Below are 22,143 nucleotides of genomic sequence, written 5' to 3' on the forward strand. Positions count from 1 at the left end.
GCCTTCCCTCTTGTTCAGTAGCTGAATATGCGATATGTGACACGCTCCATCAAAAAGAGACACGAGTTGCTATGGGCCACTTTTGATTGCTTTGGGTTTTGTTGTTTTTGATAAAACAAAATTCATTCCATTTACCTTCATATCTGTTACTTTGCTAAAACTCGTATGAAAGTTATATTGTTCACATACATGTTGTTAAATACCTGCACAATAGTGTAAATAGGTTATATTTTATTACCTAAACGGTTATTCATGTCTTAATATGATTAATAATAATTAATAGTTTGGGGTCAGTTTTTTTAAGGAAAGTAATACCCTAATTCAGCGAGGATACATTAAATTGTACATAAGTGGCAGTAAAGACATTTATAATATAAAAAAAAAAAATCTAATAAGCCCTTTTTACTTTTCTATTCATCAAAATAGTAAAAAGTCTACAAAAAACTACTAAATATTATTAATAAAAGAATAATTAAGCACCACAACCATTTCAATTGTGATGATTATATATATATATATATATATATATATATATATATATATATATATATATATATATATAAAATATCACTAAATTAGTATAATAAAATGATTTCTGAAGGATCAAGGGGTAATGGCTGCTGATGATCTGTGCCATTACTGGAAAAATAAATCACACATAAATCTCAAAATGTGCTCCTGATTCAGAATGACACAAAATGTTTCATGCAGCATATCGTGTCCTGAGTAACATATACCGGTAGTCTACTTCTGTGAGACTTCTTTGGCTCAACTTAGCTACCAAATAGGGTCAATGCGATTTGCTTTTCTTTTTTTTTTTTTTTTAAGGGTTGTGGGAGTGGAGGCCTGGTGTTCAAAAGCCTTGGTATAAATGGCATCTAGTCTAGCCATTCTTAAGAAGGAAATAGGAGATGCACATTCTCTGAATTCCAGCCTACTGTATATCTGGCTGAAAAATGTGCCCCTTCCCAGCAACAAGAGTTTATAATTCCTCCCAAATGGAACTCAACACCCTTTGAGTCTAGACTTGCCAACTTTGATTTGTATTCATGTAGTGTATGTGATTGTGATATGCATTTTTCAGCAGGTTATCCCAGTATGACAGATGTCTGTCCTGTGCTGGGTTCTCATGTTGAAAAACAATTACGGTATCATTTAGAATAGGAGGTGTTTTCTACACCTGTTTGCAGCTAGATTGTCCTCTACTGAAGCTTAGCTGTGTCACAAATGAAAACAGAACTCCTCTTTCGCTCTCGCTCTCTCTCTACTGTCCCACAGGCAGCAGCTGTAGATGAAGCATAATTGCAGTGTAATCCTGGCACTAGTCCGAGGGCTTTAGAAAAAAAGAAAAAGTCGACTAGATAATACCAGCTGTTTGCTGTTGCACAGATGTTGGAGAGGGCACTGGAAAAAAATATATCAGTATCCACAAAATTGTTAGGCAGCACAACTATTTTCAACATTGATAATAATAATAAATGTTTCTTGAGCACCAAATCACCATATTAGAATGATTTCTGAAGTATCATATGAAATTGAAGACCGGTGTAATGGCTGCAATCACAGTCAGCTTTGCCATTACATTTTAAAATCTTAGGGATGCGGCGATATTAACATTTTGGCTGATACCGATAACTGATAATTCTTTATATTTGAAAGCCGATAATCGGTATTTTGGCTGATAAATCCAAATCCAAATTTTTATATCATTTTTGAGAGCCTGATTACAAAAACATTAAAAGCCATGTCCCAAGCACGCAATTATAATGTTCTCATTATAATTTTATGTAGCCTATATGACAGACTTGTGCAGCACGTTGCACTTAACTGGATTTTCTTTTTTCAAAAGTGATTCCAAACATATTTCAAACAATTAAAAACCATCATGGCGAACCGTGCACATCTGAAGTGTCTCAGCTGAAGGAAATAATCCATTATTTATCGGCTTTAATATATCGGCTAAATTTTCTTATCGGGCCGATAACAAGAGCAATAACAATGAACGTATATCGTCCGATACCGATATAGTGGCCGATATATCATGCATCCCTATAAAATGGTTATTTAAAATTTTAATATATATATATATTACACTATTACTCCAGTTTTGATCAAATAAATGCAGCCTTGGTTAAAAATAGAAAATAGTTTTCTTTCAAAAACAAAAAAAACCCCAAACTTTTGATTCATAGTGTATATGTATTTATTTGTGTGTATGTTAGTTATGCATATATAAATCCAGTACTAAGTTTGATTTTTCAGGCTACTAACAAACCGGCCTTATGGGTTTGTTGACTGCTCACATACGCTGCTTCATGCTACATGCCCAAGTGAACTGTTGACAAGTGAAACAATCCAAGCTGTTTTGGTTAAATTGAAAAATCACTGTGGAAAACAAGGCACACATTTAGAAAAGCAGGGTAGCATACAGATGCAAAATTAATGGGTAGTTGTGAAGTTTCCAGAATTTTCCCTACATAAAACACTAGCTTAGGCCAGAATGATTTACCTTGTTGGTTTATGCTGTTTTGGTGTTAATAGTCTTGCAGGTGGGCTAACCCTAACCCTTTCCCAGAAGTGGTGACACTAGTTGATCAGGGAACTTGCTGGTTAAACTAGTTAGAAAAGTCTGTTTGGGGCATCAGTATCCAAAACATAACACGTGTTTCTGAACAGCTATGGTGGTGTTCTCTTTCTATTTTGTTTGATATTCTGAAATTGGTGTTGCAGAAAAGAAACCAGAGCCAAATGTGATATGCATTTTCTTTGGCGGACTCTCAATAAGTAAGAGGCCCTGTACCTGTGTTATAGGGCTTCACGCTTTGGGGTTAGAGGGGAATTGGGGGAGCTAGAGTTTACAGTATTTTTTTTTTCAGTTACAGTCTAACGTTCTTAACACCTCATAAATTGCACCTGCTGCGACGCCACTGAGGCCTGATGAACTTCTAGCACGCTGAGGGGAAGTGAAGTAAGCAGCGAGATCTGTGCGGGATATTGCTTTTCCGTGACTCCCCGTCTCTTTCCTTGAGCTGCCTCCTTTCAAAATGAGAGTGGTCTTAAGATTGTATAAAGATCTACCAAATTGCCTAGTTTGGACACAGTGAAAACAAAGTGGAGTGCCAGTAAATCCACAGTCCCTCTCTGAGATGACCAGAGGTCACAGAGTTCGGAGATGACATGACTTAAGGCTGTGTGTCCACCAAAGCGAGAGTTTTTATCCAGTTGTTTTCAATGGGAGCGTCGTGTTTAGTGGTCGACCGATATTGTTTTTTTGATGGCTGATGCAGGTGGAGAGCAGGGTGGCCGATGGCCGATATAAAGCCGATATATATATATATATATATATATATACACTATATGTCCATATAATCCACCAAATTCAGAATCTGAATGTAATTTTGTGATTTGTGTTTTTGTCTTGAGCTTAGTAATAAAAGAATGAAATAATAATTAAGAAAATAATTGTGAATTCTACCAAAATAATCAAATGTAGTAACTGAATTTTGACCAGATATCAGATTATCAAATTAATTGCATAATTTAGTAAAGAATCTTAATTACGTCAACTCTCTGTCAGAACCAATATTTACACAAAAAAATAGTACCACTACTGATAGACTGGTTGTTTTGTTGAAACTACAGTGTAAAACGTGGTTATGCTTTTATCGTCGTTCTCTTTACGTTGAAGCTTCTAATCCACCAGGATTTAGTTTTTTGTGCACTATACCTATACCATTCCTGGATCACTGGCTTGTTCAAGAACCCTTACTCGGTAGTGGCAGGCCAAACTTTTGTACCATCCCCCTATAGGTAAAATGTCAAAAATTACAAGGTGTTCTGAAAGAAAAGTACAGTACGTACTGTCCTGGGGCCCTCGTCTCTCGAAAGTATGCAGCAGTGCAAGCGTACACATGTGCAAGAGTGTTTCTGGCTTTTGACACAGATTTGTATGCTCAGACCTTCTACACACATCATTGATTTTTCGAACCTCTGCAATATGCCACTCCTGCATCAATGAATGGTTTCCTGGAAGAAAAAAATGATCCATAGACCGTCTGTACAGAACACATAGACTGAATCTCACCCCCATACCTCGGTTTCTTTTGCTTTCCTTCACTGCAAAGCTGCTCAGGTTTTCCTACAGCCTGTTAATTTGGGACATTAGGTAAATAGAGCAAGGGGGAAAGTAAGTGTCCCGTTGCTTGACACTTCCCTCCTACATTGTAGCATTAACAAATGTTTATTTGAGAGTTTTAGGACAGGCTAGTCTCATGTAGCCGGATCTTTGACTAAACAACAAAAGGTGTATATCCTCGTTGCAACTTATTCTGACAAAAAAAAGAAGCTCACTTAGACCATCTGAGTGACCATCTGAGTAACATATAAAATGACCACCCACAATTTGTTTAGTTTTAAGTGATGTTTAGGGGTGAGAGTATCTGAACGGAAAACATGGAGAAAATAGTAGAAAATGTAATCCGATTTCTGCCTGTCCAAAAGTAATAAGTAGATTATTTGACAGATGTAATCCTGTGTAATATACAGCTCTGCTCATGCACTTCATAACTTTCAAAGATTTGATGTCACTAATGGTTATTATAGTTAACTAAAATGTAACATTTTTGTTATTTGAAATAAAATAATTATGTTCACACTTTAGATTTGGGTCCAATTCTCACTATTAACTCACTATTAGCTACAATTTATGCCTCAATAAACTCCTAATTACTGCTTATTAATAGTTAGTAAGGTAGTTCAGTTTAGGTATTGGGTAGGATTAAGGGATGTAGAATATGGTCATGCACTTACATACTGTTGTCCTACTGTTAGTTTTAATTGCTTCTATTGTTCTCATTTGTAAGTCGCTTTGGTTAAAAGCGTCTGCTAAATGAATAAATGTAAATGCAGAATAAGGGCATTAATATGTGCTTTATAAGTACTAATAAACAGCCAACATCCTAGTAATATGCCTGCAAATAAGCAACTTTTTAATAGTGAGAATTGGACCTAAAGTGTTATAATTATTAACTGAAAAAAAAAATAAAAAAAATAAAAGCCGTTTGCTGTATCAGTCTCATCGTTGTAAACATGATTTTGTTTCCTTGTGGATAAAGTCAGCCAATCAGATTAGAGCTTGCCAGATCGAGGAAGTAGTCTCCATATGGTCGCTGAAGGTTGAGTGTGGCTTTCCATGGGTGACAACAGTTTGTTTTCAAATGTAAAACCAGATTTCTAAAATGTAGGTCTGCCTGTTTGCGCATGATCATGGCAACTCTGTCAGCCCTGAGCTATTTGTGTCATGGAAAGCCGAGATTTCACGCTGGTTTGCTATCCACGTTGTGGTGCTGATATGAATTGCTCGCTCTAAATTTTAACTGGCCTTGTCATTATAAATCCCCAGATCCATATTTTAAATGTCATATGCTTCATTTAAAAGGCTCATATGTTACCGCCCAGGGTAGTTTCAGTGTGAATAGCTCTTGTGCCCCTCTCCCGGTGTCTAACAAGCTTCATTATGAAAAGGAAAGTCACTAGTCCACCTCCAAAGGGAACATACACTATTTTTCATACACATGAAAGCAGTTGCCTGCTTGAAAGTGTTTTTTTTTTTTGCCCTTAGGGTGAGCGTGTACAATGTGACTCATATGTGCGTAACCAACCTTAAGTAAGTTTGCATTTACGTACAGTGTGTTTGAATTTCCATAGCCTGTAGGTGTGTGTGTGTGTGTGTGTGTGTGTGTGTGTGTGTGTGTGTGTGTGTGTGTGTGTGTGTGTGTGTGTGTGTGTGTGTGTGTGTGTGTGTGTGTGTGTGTGTGTGTGAGAGAGAGAGAGAGAGAGAGAGAGAGAGAGGAACTTCCTCTCTGTTTAGTTTATAAGTAGATTAGACATAGATGTGGAGACTTCCTGGGGAGCTCACAGCATGGGACGCACACAGACAGGGAGGTTCACGACAGTCTGTTGTTGTGTTCATCTTGTTAATTAAACTGTTGCTGCCAATGTTTTACACAAATTCAAAAAACCTGCTCTTTTAACAGCTTGAGGTGCTCTGTATTTGTAAGGCTTTCTATGGTCATTTTGAATTTCCAACGTAGACGTATTCATCATGAAAACAATATGCGAAACAATATAATTCTTCAGGAATCAAGGCTCAATTGTACAGGTCAGCGTTTGCTCAGTTCGTTTTTCCTGCTGGTTTCACATTTCCAGGTGCCCTACCGCAGAAAAACAAAAAGATAGACATTGTAATTGGCTGGTTTTTGCTCCAAACACACGACTGGCTGTTTTTATTTACTTTTTATTTAGGCTGATCTCAGTTCCGCACAAACTTCATTGCAATCATTTCCTAAAATATAATTTGTGTGGAAATATTACGAAGTCTATAAACATGACGTTAACACAGACCAGAGACGTGACACACTAAAGATGGACGAAAAGAGGAGAGCACAGATGAGAAAATACTATACCAGGCACAGCAAGCTCACTGTTTGAAAAATATTCAATATTAAATTGCAGGGCTCCAGACTGCGACCTAATGTTTTCTTTTTTTTTTCTTGCCGGTCACACTGGTAAGAGCTGCTTAGTTTTATTGCATATGAAAAACATCAAATGGCAAACACTGTAAAATACCGTAACACTGTTACCACACAGTGCTGGGAGATCCAGAGAGAAGGTGTTTGAATTCACCGCAGTATTAATAACATTGTTGCAAGATCTACTGAGGAGCATTCAAATTCAGCGCAGAATTCTCTGTTATAAACCATAGATATCAGATCTGCGATGACGTGGAAACCAGGAGAAGCATTGAGCCATGAACTAACAAGATAGAGAAGGCTTTTAAGTTCACAAATCACCAACATTTCACCATGGATTTAATCTAGAAACCCTAACTGTAAGCATGGTGTTGTGGCAAGTTCTTATTCATTTCAGGGATCGTTCAACCTTTTGAGAGTGAAATTCAAGCACTTTTCAAGGGCTTCCAAGTGCTTCACACTTTTTCCAACACTTCAGAGCTCTAAATATTATCCACTTTTTTTTAATGATGACCAAAAAAACGAACAAAAAAGTATTTCTCCCTATAACAATTTCTATTTTATTTTATTGTTGTTAATATAAGTGAATTTGATCTGCATTGTAAATCAAACTCAGTGCTTTACTGTCATCTGTGCACTTCCAAGAAGTAAACGTAGTGTTATTAGTTGTATTAATGCAAAACAATAGTAATAACTAAATAGTACTTTTATGGTTAAAAATCCCCCCACCCCTTAGCTACCAGATCAGATGCTGGTTCCCACCATCTGTAAAACTTAGTTGTGCCGGTGCTACTGCTCTCAAATGTTAGTCTAGCCCTTTATTGGGGACGAGGGTTTATATGAATGTATCTCTGAAGGGAACTGTTTTCAGAAATGTTTTGATGGCATTTGCTTTTCCTCTTACTTCTGTATATTGCCTATTAAAGTTGTGTTTATAAGCACAGCGCTCCTTACAGCTGTAACCAAGAAAATGCTATATCGCTGTTATTCCATAAGCGCCACCTACTGACAGAGAGTGAATTTACATTTTCATTCAGTCTGTCTGCTGTTACAGTATGTGCAGGTATGTTTTATGTAGCATAATTTCACAAAGCTCAAGTCAGACCATGTTCTTTTTGCTCTATATCTTGAAATCAAAAACAACTACCGGTACTCATGTTACATTTACGTGCTTGTATAGCATTTTTGATTACATCATGATTAAAATGCAGAAAAAAAACAATCTGCAACGGGTATCGAGATGGCCCATTTGCTTATTTGTAATTGGTATCGGCCATGAAAAAAAATGACTAGCGCATCCCTAATTTTTGTATGTGCCAGTAATTTTTACCTTCTTCATTTAATGTTTTAATAACTGGAAATTATATAGCTGTAATGTAGATTTATATAAATAAAGACAGATATAAAATTGTAAACAGGCTTGTTACACAGTGAGGAGATATGATGCAAAACATTACTGATGAAGTCACATTGCTCTCAAATCTATGTCAGCCATCTAACAATGTTACTTTGATAATGTGCACTGCAGTACATCACATATAAGCACATTTTTAAGTATGCAAGGTATAAAGCCAAGTATACAGGTTCAACAAATGTACGATTTATTGAACACCACCACACATCTGTCAACTGGCCGGACCTCTTAATCCATCCCTGTGTCATCTTTATTGTTGAGCTGATGATGTTGTGATATTTTTCCTTTTACTGTATATTCCCAGAGTGACACATTTAAATGCACATTGTAAATATCCAGATATTCAGCTTCTATTTAGAGCCAAATAACTGATGAAGCCTGACACGGTAAAGGTAGTCACCATAAATGTTGAGCTCTTATTCAAAATACTGAGAAATATCGACCTCTCGCAAACACAACTTGGGTATTTCCACCCAAATGCATAAAGAAGACTAATACGAATGGCTGAACATCAGAAGATATTAATCCACAGATGGGAATAATTTGGCGTGTTCTACGTTTTGAAGCAGAATGACTTACTGTTTTTCCCCCTGAGAGGTTCATTTTGTAGTTTGTGACATCTGTTAAAAATAATCCAAGAGGCTTTACCAAATTTTTGTTAAATTCATGTAGCACAGTGCCAGCAATGTTGAATAACATCACAATTACATGTGACAATATTCTAATCAACCTATTATTTACATTTTGATGCATTATAGTCCAAGAGGATATGGTGGATTAAATTGACATTTTTAATGTTGTTAATGTGTTAAGTGTTGTTAATTGTGCCAGATGTGTAGTGAGACGAACATTTGCATTATTTAAAAGGAAAATGTAAGTGTGTTTGTTTTGCTACATCCTCTCTGTTAGTGGTGATGTTGGGAAAGATACGGAGGCGGATTAGCACACAGAGCCTCCTGCCTCTCTGAAACACATGACTATGTTGTTTAATCAGCTAATTAGTTTGATTATGAATCTCTCACACTGATACTCCATGATGCACCTGCTGCTGCCACACCTGGACCTGAGCACAGAAGCATCCTTTCCCCAAAGGGTCGGCCGTATGAACAAAAAGTTCTGGTTAATGGTAGAGATATTGAATTATGAGTTTTCACTAGATATTGGACTAATATATAAAAAAATCAGTTTAAATATAATTTATAATAACCGCATAACTAATATTATAAATATTATGCATATTATACAATTTTACAAAGTTAAAAACAAAAGATATAACCTTAACTTACCGCCATAGTATTTAGAAGTAAAAAACAAATAGTGAAGCTGTGGGTTTTAGTTACTAAGAAATATATGCTTGAACTTTTCAGTTGATGAATTACAGAACAGTGTTGACAATACATGTCTGCATTACTGAATGTTTCTGTGTGCGCGCGATCTGCACGTGATGTGTGAGCTCCTGTCTTTATGTGTGTGTGTTTGCACTACAATGCAGCAACACACTAGTTTAGAACGGCGATTAACTCACAAGTACAATAAGCCGTTTAAACCCTGCATTCACCCGATCAATTTGAAGCATCCAGATGGTACAACCAAACATGTTTTGTGGAGCGCTCTCGGAGTATGCATTCATTTAGTCATTTTAACTGTTGGAAAAGGATAAAAAATAAAGGATTTCTTATCCTTTTGCGTCAAAAGTTTTCTTATCCTGTTGCGTCATCTATAGGCCACGATCAGCGACTAGTCGGCGTCAAGCTTAAAGTGTCACGACAGAGCATTAAAGTCGACTAGCCTGTGCAACCCCTAAAATACACTAACTTCAGTTTGGATTAGCCACCTTGTGTATATATACTGTATATATTCATTGTTGACTGTCTAATGTAGTATAAACTGTACTATCGCATTTGACATTTTCTACCACTGTTTGGCCATTGGTCCTTGTCCTACTCTCTCCCATTTCTTTCTCAAATCCCTTTTGCTGATTATGACCATTATCAGTGTTACCTGTACAGGTGTTTCCACCTCACCCCAACCATACGGATGCAGTTCCTGTAGGGAGGGATTAGGGTCGTCGGATAAGAGCAAAGCTGAAATTCCAACCAGTTCATGATAGCTTTCAACTTTAACCCAGATGAAATACCAACAGCAGGAAGACAATTACGCCAGTCAGTGGTGTCCTACCCGGCCTCCATTTCCTCACATGGCCTTAAGAACAGCGGTGGCTAGATTCTCACTCAACAAATGCTTTTCATTTCATGTGCTTCATGTGCTATTAGTTTCGCAAATGCTTATTTAACGTAAACATCGCCATAAGAGTTGTTCAACCCCACAAACATGTTACCAGACAGGTCTCGGGAGCTATGGAGCCTGCATTCCTTCCTGAGTTGTAAGTTCCTTCCTGAGTTAATATGTTAATTCTTACGGTTTGCTAAGCTGGATCATATCCCAAGGTAATATCATCTTCTCGCTTAATTAAACAAAACATAAACGGATTTAACCATGGAATGTGTGGCGTATAGTATAACTAGATGAGTGGTTGTTTAATAGTGTCTAGACCTTACAGATGGTGTTGTGATGCAAGTGGAGTGACAAGAATTTGTAGGTCACATAGTTTTGAGCTTGTTGACTTGATGACTTGATGAGACCTGTGCGATCCTGCCTCGTATAAGTGTCTATTTGGTGTATATTATATAAGGTATATATAGTGTCTGTGCAGGTATGTTAAATCATGACAACTCTCAAAATAGTTTTAGTATGTTAATAAATATGACAGTGTTAATACGGTATTTGGTCTTGGCAGACTCGATCTGCTGCTGTTGCTTATTGCTGCTACTGCCAATAGATTTACAGACACGCTGCTGTGAGCATATAAGATGCATAAGAGCATACAAATGTTCACCTTTAGGTTGTGGTACGCGTTAGTGTACTACCTCGGTCAAAGATTAAAAACTAAACCAAAAGTGAACCTTCCGTTGCTGTGGCAACAAAGCAGGATATGAAACCTCTATGTCGCAGGAAAGAGGGGACTTCCTCTCTGCACATGTAAAAGGTTTAATGGGAGTGTTTAGGGGGTGTGCCAGTTTTTTTAATGAACGCTTTTTTCCACCAGTAGTGCATTAAATGTGTATCTGTGCACTGAAATTAGAAACAAGAAGGTGTGTGCTGCTCCAATTACCAGTGTGTAATGGATACTGTGCTGATAACTCATTTTTATTGCTTGCGTATCAACTTCCATTGACTTTGAGGGGTGTAAGAGAGCAACATCTTGTTTTTTTCAAAATGGTTATTGTCGCACCTTTACAGTTGTCTTGCTCACACTGCAAAACAACATTTTCTTCAGTATTTTTTCTTGTTTTCCAGTATAAATATATTTGTATTTTATATAATAAATATATGTAAGTAGTAACACTTTACAATAAGGTTAATTTACTTTTAATTATTACACGGTATGACACCACATCGATAATTATGGGGATAAGAGATATTAATTTGAGATTAAACCGTTTTAAAATCATACCTGTTTGTTACCCTATAATCCATTACGGTGTACAAAACAATCATCGCAAAATGGCAGCAGCTGCGTAATGTATGAAGCAACAGAGAGCCAGTCCGCAGTACCGGATTACTTAATTAAATAACTCCACTCAAAATATTGATTTGAGTTTTAATATTTTATTAGCTCACCAAAATGCAAAACTTCTACAAGTAAAAAAACGCTCATAGCAAGAGTAAAGCACCAACTTTAGTTACCGAGCCTGTGTTATCAGTTCTTACTGGTAGTTATCGGGAATAACATACCGCTGGATGGCTCAATTGACCAATCAGAATCAAGTACTCCACAGAGCAGTGTAATAATAACTAAGATTATTAGGTACTTTAGAAGTATTTTTCATTGTTAGTTCATTCATGTTAACTAATATCGGTAACAAATGTAACCTTATTGTAAATTGTTATTACCAGTGGTCTATTTAACTATTTACCAGTGGTCCATGCACTCTCACTGGCACACCTGTGTGCTTTCATGTGTAAGTGAGAGTGGCTATATATTCTGGCTCCTCAGTCTTGCAGTAAGGTGCTGCTGCCCTGGTCTCTTCCCCCGGTGTGGCCCGCGAGCAGTGTGTCTGCTGCCAGATGGAGTGGTGTTTGTCTGGGCAGAACACGGCAGAGCGAAGCTGGCGGAGCTCCCAAAGGAGCAGCACTTTGCTAATCAGATCCTCTTCAGCGCAGGCTTTGCATCACAGCACAATGGTTCTTTCTCCCGGGCCTGTGCCGTAGTAAGTATTTCCTGCTCCGGGCCAGCTTTACTCAGATTAGGGGAAATTGATTTAATGGGGTTGACTCTGTGGCTCAGAAGGTGATATCTATACTAGATTTCATAATGCTATTTTTTTTTTTTTTATGAAGGAAATGGAAAAAAGTACAGCAGCTGGTTAATCATCGAAATGTGAGCAGAGCCACATGAACCATTGACACGTTTTGTAGAGATGTGGAGAGAGTTTCTTGTTGTTTTTTAATATGGGCGTCAAGTGGGCTGTCAGTTTAACAAGTTAACTTTGTACAATTCAATTTAATTCTAAAGTAAAATATTTTAAAGTAAATGTTCAAAGAAAATATTATAATTAGAGCATGCTAATATTTAATAATATTATACTAATATAAGTGTATTTAATTTAAATTGTGTATTAATAATAAATTAAGATCATATTAAAAGCATGAGTATTTTTTTTATTTAACATTTTAAGGTTTAAATGCTTTATTACTGCTTTAATAATAATTTACCGGTAATACTTGTATTGAGCAAAAGTGTATTAAATTGATTAAAACTGACAGCACAAACATTTATAATATTAAAAACGTTTTTCTGATTCAAATAAATGCTGCTCTTTTAAACTCTATTCATCAGAGAATTCTGAAAAAATGGAACATGGTTTCCACTAAAATATTAAGCAGCACAATCTTTTTCAATATCAATAATAATAATAATTTTTTATTTGATCAATTGATCAAATAAATGCAGCTTGGGTGAGTATAGGAGACTTCTTTCAAAAACATAAATTATTTATTGCTGAATATATGTTTGACTTATAATGTAAATTGTGTAAAAAAAGGAAAGCATATGTAATAAAAAAATATCGTGTTAATTCAATTAATTTTAAATTAATATTATTTTAAATGTTATAATTATTAGAAATAAAACATTTATTTTCATATTTTTTTTACATTTTATATACATGTGTACATAGAGCAGCAATTAATAATTCTAGGAAAACGAATCAAAGCTCTCATCTGCCACAATGAAGTACGGTTTTATATTATTTTCAGTTGGTGGCTTTTCTTTGCACATATTGATATTTGATTTGTTTTTATAATCAATATATCATGTATTAGATTTGCATTAGATTATGTATTAGATTTATTCTAATCGCACTTCCATTTATATGTGTATGTATGGCTTGGGCACAGGGCATGAGTGTGGTATGTTAATTGGCTTTTATTTTACCTCTATACTCTTTCAGTATATACACATACTGTCTGTGAGCTCATCAGCATTGTGTGTGTGTGTGTGCGGCTGAGACCAAGATAAACAAAGAAGGCGAGTGAGAGTGCTTTAAGGATGGTATAAGGCTATAAAGAAGATAAAGAAGCTATAGATAGAGGGAGAGTGATAAGCACATCCTTGGCAGAGCACGAAGCGTGAGCGGCCGTCCTGTCTGGCTGTTCAGCTTGAGTCCGCAGGCTCAGTGCCACCTTGAAATTTCCCTCTCAATGCGATTTAATTAAATCCACAATACCCAATTAAGTGAAAATATGCCTCTGCGTTCCTCTCATAAGGTCGCTGACCTGAGCGGAGCACCTCCGGGAGGCCATGCCCGGAGTGGAGATGGGTAGGGGGCTAAATTAATAACGCAGATATGCGTGTAACTGCGAGGCAAACCGTATGGATATTAGTTAATCCCTAATGACTCTCGGGATTTGGTTAATGAGTTACATAATTACATATACGGCACAATGTGATTAGCCCTCGCATGGAGACATGGAGCAGGGTCATATGTGGAGACCTCATGCAGCTGAAACAGGTGTGCGTGTGCGTGTGTGTGTGTGTGTGTGTGTGTGTGTGTGTGTGTGTGTGTGTGTGTGTGTGTGTGTGTGTGTATGTGTGTGTGTGTGTGTGTGTGTGTGTGTGTGTGGTCTGTTAAAATGTTCTCCATACATAGTTTCACTGCCTCAATCACCATGACAGAAACTTAGGGAGTTTGTATGCATAAGATGTATTCTGTGTTACTGAAGGTTAAGAGGACAGCACGCATCATTTGATTCACTAAAATCATGCCAAATGAGCCAAACACAAGATTTGTATTAGGTACTAGTAATATGCACTACCACTCAAAATTTTGGGGTCGGATTTTCTTTTGAAAGAAATGAATGTTTTCCACAAACATATTAACTCTTTCCCCAACATTGATGGAAATTTCCGTCATTTATGAGACAACGATTCTTCGCCATTGACGGAAATTTTCGGCTTTCTGTGCTTTTACTGTTATACGGTAGGGGGAGCTATTGGGCATCTTTTGAAAGAGTGAAGAATCTCCTGATCAAAACACACGTGAAGAAAAGGCAGAAACAAGCGATATAAGCAGACGCATATGTACAATAACACGATCATCAACATTCAACAGCATATAAATCAAAACGGCCTAACATTACCGAATTAAATTATCAATGTTGAAAACAGTTGTGATGCTTAACTCTTTCCTCGCCAGCATTTTAAAAAAGAAGAAGAAAAAAGTGCAAGCCACCACCAGCATTTTTGATCATTTTCACACTATTATCGTTGCCCCCAGAATATTCAAGAAAAACCAGGAAGAGCTATGCTGTGCAAGCTTTAGGGGTGTTGATGGACTCGATCTACTTCATCTATGTGTTGAACGTCGTTCTGAATCCGATCCGGACGTAGTCTTTGACAAAAACGATTTTTCTTGAATATTCTGGGGGCAACGATAATAGTGTGAAAATGATCAAAAATGCTGGTGGTGGCTTGCACTTTTTTTTTTCTTCTTTTTTAAAATGCTGGCGAGGAAAGAGTTAAGCATCACAACTGCTTTCAACATTGATAATAATAAGAAATATTAATTGAATTCCAAAACAGAAAAAATAATGTGACTAAGTAATGGCTGCCAAAAAAACTCAGTTTTGTCTTCCCAGAAATAAATGGCATTTTTTAAATATATGAAAATGTTTAATATAAAAAAACAGTTATTTCTAATTGTATTATGTGATATATTTTTTATTTTTAAAAAAATGCAGCCTTGGTGATATTCTTACCGACTCCAAACTTCACCCAAAAGTGAAAAAAGTGACCAATTATTCACCCTCATTTGTACCAGCCCATAAAACCCTTCTTCTGTGGAACACAAAATGAGAAGATTGACCGTTGTTTTCCATACAGTGATCGAAGGCTGTAAACTAAAGCTCCAAAGGACCATAAAAGGATGTGTAAAACTATACAGTTTAAGTTGTCTGAATGACTGGTCAAATCATTTAAGGAATCCTTGAAATATTTGTCTGCATCATCACCACCACATCAGACACGATTCGAGTGGTTTCTTATGCGGATTCTAAACACAGCCCTTCAGTAGATTAACTAACAGATATTAAATAAAAGACTTTAAAAATGAACATTCTCTCATAACACTACTCACCCTCACATCGTTCTGAACCTTTCTTTTTTTTGTAACACAAAAGAGGATATTTTGAAGAATGTTGGTTGCCAAACATGTAGGTATGGACTAAACAAAACAGCACAATTGCACAACAACATTTTTGGGTGAACTCTCCCTTTAAGTTAAACTTAATATTTTATGTTCCATGGAAGACAGAAAGTCATGGGTTTGGAATGACATGACTAATAATGTCATTGATTCATTTTTTGTGAACTCTTTCTCTTAATCTCTCTGTAACTACACTGCAGATATTATTGCTCACAGTAAGAACAGCTGCAGTTTCCTGAAGTATCTGTGTGTCCTCGTCCCGCAGACACTAGCTAAGGGGTGTGTGTTGGTGAAATGAATCCCTAACAATAAAGACACTCTGTTTACAAAAGAATCAACGACATTCGATGTTTAATGATTCTGTGATTAATCAAGAAACTAGCAAACATATATCCAGCTGCAAAGGTTGTCTAGAAAATCCAGTTCTAATTAAAGAAAAACTGAATAGTAGAAAACACTGTGTTCATAAATGCAGTCTCTCTGGATGGAGATCTATGCCATCTCTGTACCACAGGGAGAGATGATGATAATCATTTTATTACTTTTCATTTTCGTAAGTCTTTGTGGGATACTGAAATGTCCCATGTGGCAATTATACATAATGATTACTTTATGAAAAAAAAAAAAGATTACTTCTGAGTGATGCTATTATTTATTGCACAGTTACCAGTGTATTGCCTATAATGTGTGCTTTGTGGCAAGATACAATAGTAAATAAATTCAGGATTTCTCAGGCCTTGTGCTAATTATGTGGTGTTTATCTTTATGTTGGCAATTTTATTGTTTTATTATAGTAATTTATGTTGTTTACACAAGCAATTAAATCCAGCTTTCAGAGCGCATGTTTTCAGAGTTACCACAGAGAATGATGCTTTTTTTTACACTATGCTTTTGTTGTGGACCTGAGTTTGAGTTTGTTTAATTGGTGTAAACGTATTTCTGAAACTGTTTTCTGTGTGTGGGAGGGATGTGGAATTGAATGCTAGTTTGGGCCGAGCAGTCAAGCCAAAATGGGTCAGTATGTTTTTTTAAAGAAATGAATACTTTCATTCATCAAGGATGCATTAAATGTACCAAAAGTTGCAATAAAGACTTTTACGTTGTCACAAAAGATTTTAATTTCAAATAAATGCTGTTCTTTATTCATCAAAGAATCCTGAAAAAGTTTATTGCGATTTCAACAAAAATATTAAGCAGAACGACCGGTTTCAACCTAGATAATAATATGGTTGTTTTTCTTGAACACAAAATAAGCATGTTAGAATGGTTTGTGAAGGATCATGTGACACTGGAGACTGGAGTAATGAAGCAGAAAATTCAGCTTTGCCATCACAGGAATAAATTACATCTTAAAAGATAAAAGTTATTTTAAATTGTAATGTTATTTTGTAATAATTATTTTCTCTTTTTATTATGTTTTCTATCAAATAAATGTAGCCTTGGTGAGCATAACATAAGAGATTTCGGTAACACTTTACAATAAGGTCTTTTTTGTATAGGCACGCATCAGGATCAAGGACCGTAACTATCCGTTTTATAATGTATTATTTAACATGAACAATAGTAACAGTAATATAACAGTGAACAATATATTTTTCACAACATGTAATAATCTTTGTCAAGGTTAATAATAAAAATATAATTCAAACAAACACAACTTTTAGTTTGAAAATTAGAACATTTTGTAATTGTTGAAATTAACACACAGTTCCTGTTAGCTAAGTGTTACCGAGATTTCTTTCAAAAACATTTGAAAAATCTTACTGACTCAAATCTTCTGAAAGGCATCTCTATATAGACTGATGAGACAAAACATTATGACCAGTGACTAGGGATGGGAATTGATAAGGATTTAACGATTCCGATTCCATTATCGATATTGCTTATCGATCCGATTCCTTATCGATTCTCTTATCGATTCTCATTGGGTGAGGGAATAAGTACAAATTTGTTTGTTTGTATTAACTCGCTTTAATATCTGATCAGAAGACACAGCACAGAGCACATATACACAAATTATGTGTAGCAACCTAAACAAATCTAAAAGTATAGGTGAGCTACTTCTCAAAGTGAGTGTGTGTGTGAGTGAGCATGTGTGCGTTTGTGTGTGAGTGAGCGTGAGAGAGTGTGTGTGTGTGCGCTAGTGAGTGAGCGAGAGTGTGTGCGTGAGCGCTAGTGAGTGAGTGTGTATGGGCGCACGCATGTGTATGAGTGAGCATGTGTGCGTTTGTGTGAGTGAGTGAGCGCGTGTGTGTGTGTGTGTGTGTGTGTGTGTGTGTGTGTGCGCGTGCATAGAGTGAGTGAGTGCGTATGTATGTGTGCGAGTGAATGTGTGTGAGACAGCACGCGATGGCTGGTCGGAAAGCAACGTGGCGTCCCGTTAAAGGCCTCATTATACTTCTGCGTCGAACTTCTGCCTCTGCCATGTTTGCCGCGTTCTGAATCAAATCAACGCAGCGCGTGTGTGACGTCATGACACATTTGCAACGAGCGCGCGTAACCGATACGCGGAATTGTTAAGCAGGCATGCTAACGGTTCCAAGGAATTGATTCACTGGGCACCGGTTCTGAAGAAGAATCGGTTCTCGGTTCCCATCCCCTACCAGTGACATGTGAATATCGTTGATCATCTCCTAATAAGGCCACACTAAGGTCTGGGTAGATTAGATGGTAGCCAAACAATCAGTTTTCATAATCAATGTGTTGGATGCAGGAGAAATGGGCAGGAATAAAGATGAGCGAATTTGACGAGGGCCAAATTGTTATGGCAAGGCGACTGGGTCAGAGCATCTCTGAAATGGCAAGGCTTGTGGGTCGCTCACTGTCAGCAGTGGTGGGAATTTACCAACAGTGGTCTTAGGAGGGACAAACCACAAACCAGCGACAGGGTGTTGGACGCCCAAGACTCATTGAATCTCGAGGTCACTGAAGGTTGTCCCGTTTGTTCTGAGCCAACAAAAGCTCTACTGTGGCACAGGTCACACAAAATGTTAATGATAGTCATGGGAGGAATGTGTCACAAGAGATGCTGCATATGGGACTGCGAAGCCACAGATCAAATGGAGTGCCTATGATGACCCCTGTCCACCGTCAAAAGCACTTACAATGGGCACGCAAGCGTCGGAACTGGAACTTGGAGTAGTGGAAAAAGGTTGCCTGGTCCGATGAGTCCTGTTTTCTTTTACTTCATGTGGAAAGCCGTGTGTGTGTGGCGTTTACCTGGGGAAGGGATTGCACCAGAATGCACTGTGGGACGAGGACAAGCCGGTGGAGGGAGTGCGATGCTCTGGGCAGTGTTCTGCTGGGAAACCCTGTGTCCAGCCATTCACGTGAACGTAAATTTGACACGTGCCACCAACCTAGACATAACTGCAGACTAGGTACACTCCTTCATGACAATGGTTTCGCTGTTAAAGCAGGATAATGCACCCTGCCACACTGCATCCTTAGTTCAGGAATGGTTTGAGGAACATGATGAAGAGTACAAGGTGTTCTCCTGGCCTCCAAATTCCCCAGATCTCAATCCAATTGAGCATCTGTGTTATGTGCCGGACCATCAAGTTTCGATCCACGGCGGCTCCATCTCGCAACCTACAGGACTTGAGGGATCTGCATCTTTGTGCCAGATACCAATGAACACCTTCAGGGGTCTTGTAGAGTCCATGCCTCTGCGGATCTGCACTGTTTTGTAGGCACACCCCTGCAATGATCTGACCCCCAACCCTGGAATGAGATATTTAAACACTATCCCCTCTGAGAATTACAAAAGCTGACACAGAAGACCAGCAGTATATTAGAAAGGTGGTCATAATGTCCTCGGTGTACATACATTTTATATAAAGCCTTACAAAATCACTAAGCTGTCCGTTAATGGGATGATTATGATCACACAGCGCAGCGAAATCCCTTGTTAGTTTAGTTTAATGCAAACCCGAGTGGGCTTTTGTTTGCAGATGTAGCCTAGCCCTGAATGAAACTTCAGGATTACAGATGACTCATTGTTGATGGATGTTACTTTCGGACAATCACTGACATTGTAGTTTTGTACTGCCAGTTTATCACATTTCCCCAGTAACGTGTCAGGGTTTAGCATCATGAAGATACCTGTTAGAGCAGGCAGGAGGTGAGATAAAAAGCAGGATGTGGTGAGACATGAAAAGGCAAGTGTAACCACCACAGATTGTAAGATGCATGTAGCAGCGTGGGGCATCAAAGCCGAGGCTGCTCTCGGGGAACTTAGTGCCCCGCCGTGGAGCTCAGATGTTTTATTCAATGCGTATGATCCTTTTATTGCTGCGCTGAAGCAGTACAGACCCCATGAACATACTTATACACAAGGTCTGTGTATCGACTCCCTCTTGTAACATGTTCTTTTACTTAAAGTCCACATGAAATGGAAATCTACTTACTTTCTTAATGCATGTTCCTGCTCTGACTCTGAATGATTTATCAGTTTTTCATAATGTATTTTACAAATTTATGGAGTAGTGTTTTATTAACGATCACTTTTTGAAATTGCAATTATATGCAAAAAGTTGAAATATGCACCTTTTTTGTCATTTAATATTCTTTTTCACCTTTAATTTTCCTTTTTCACGTTAAAAAGGGACTCTAAAGGGAGTTCTTTCTTTGATTTTTTATGAAGTTTTTGATCAATACTTACAATACTTTTATCTTGTTATGGGCATTACAATTTCATCCTATGTATTTTTTTTTGTCTAAATTAATTAAGAATAAAACATTTAAATCAATATGGCTTGATTTTTGGACATAGATTGGCTGATTTTAGTTTTTAATGTAAAATTTTTTAGTAAAGTATTTAGACAAAATAGCTTCTAAATTCTAAAGGCTTCTAAAGGTATACAAATGTAAGTGTATTTAATTTATTTCCACAAAAGGACATTTAAAACACTAGCTAAATGTGTTTCTGTATAATAAAGATACACAAAGTAAGGTTTTAATCATATCTGTATCTTCATAACCGTATCACAATGTTTTTTATTTTTCAAAATAAAAATAGCACGTGTGCCTATGCTCTGTTGAGGTATTAATAATGCATAATTTATTAGCACCTGTTTAACCTGTTTATCTGGTTGTCATGTCAAGGTCAGCACCATTTGTATTCATGGCCTATTCTAATGGCGCATTATAAACGCAACATGGGAAGAGTTGCTTTGACATGAGACGGTCATAAGCCATCAGTTCCTGTGGGCTGATTTTAACATGTTCACAGTTTGTAAGGGACAGACCAGGACGGATTACGGGTGCTAATAGATATAAATGATAGAACAGTGGTCATGTGTTGAAACATTGTTTTTTTTATGTTTAGCTTGATGTTTATTTTGTCAAGATTTTAGTATTCGTTGGTTAATTCATGCTGTAAATGACTGTTGTGGTCACCGATGATCATTCTGCATGTTAACATCAATCACTGTTGAAAACAACATAGTGGAATGTTCTGGCAATGATGGGTAAATCCACAGTTTACCTTTAGATGTATAAAACCATCTGTACGTCACTATTTCCTGCAATGAGTTGTGTAGGACTGTGTGCACATGTATAAGTATTTGCTGCTTCTTCATATTCTCTTCTGAATAACCATAAATGGATGTAAAAATATGGATGTAATAGAAGATCCAAGGAAGAGGTTGTGCTTACAGAATTAAATGCTCAATGTTGTTTTTGTTAATCCTTCTACTTTCTTGTATCCCTGAAGTATAAATATACACGTTCAAAGGTTTGTTTTATAGAGTATTTTGATTATTTTGTTTTTAAATGTAAATCAAAAATGCGTTTTGCTTTTTTTGTGTGCACTATTTCCTCAAGACGCCCCAGTTCGGTCTGCTTCCACATTATAAATCTGTCCTCTAAACATTGTCTCTGACTTTCTTTGTTCCTTCTCATATTCAAAGAAAAACATCTCTGTTCTGAGCTTCTGAGCAAAAAGAGAACAGCTGCGGTTTATTTCTAAATTCAAATAAAATTGCCCATTAATTGTGTTATGAGCAATAATTCATTCATTGATGAAATGCTCATTAGTCTAAACAGCTGGTGTGTAGCAGAGGTGAGAGAAGGAACGTTTGAGGAAGAGAGAAAGAGATGGAAAATGTTCTCTTTTTAATCAACGTGTGAAAGACTTTGACCTTTGTGTGGATCATATTGTGTCAACTCCTCACCTCTCTCATCTCATCACAGAAAAGGAAACTAGCATTTCAACTGAAGATTAATAAACACAAATCAGAATGAGTGTGAGTGAACCACAGATTTTTTATTTTTGGTTGAACTCTCCCTGTAATCCTGCTTTCATTCCCCCCTCCCACCTCCCCTTTACGATTGTTGCTAGTCAGATTATATGATATGATCCAAATGAGATCTTGGGTAAAAGCCAAGAATGGTGGCAGTCTTGCAAATAAGTGTAACATTAACAATGCTG

The 22,143-nt window shown here is 37.1% G+C and overlaps 1 protein-coding gene across 4 annotated transcripts in view; it reads left to right on the forward strand.

The window, feature by feature from the left end:
- Positions 1-22,143, forward strand: part of thrab (thyroid hormone receptor alpha b) — a 128,976-nt gene that overhangs the window by 54,472 nt on the left and 52,361 nt on the right. The window lies entirely within an intron of this gene.

The sequence above is a fragment of the Phoxinus phoxinus genome (genome assembly GCF_949152265.1).
Source record: "Phoxinus phoxinus genome assembly, chromosome: 21".
NCBI lineage: Eukaryota > Metazoa > Chordata > Actinopteri > Cypriniformes > Leuciscidae > Phoxinus > Phoxinus phoxinus.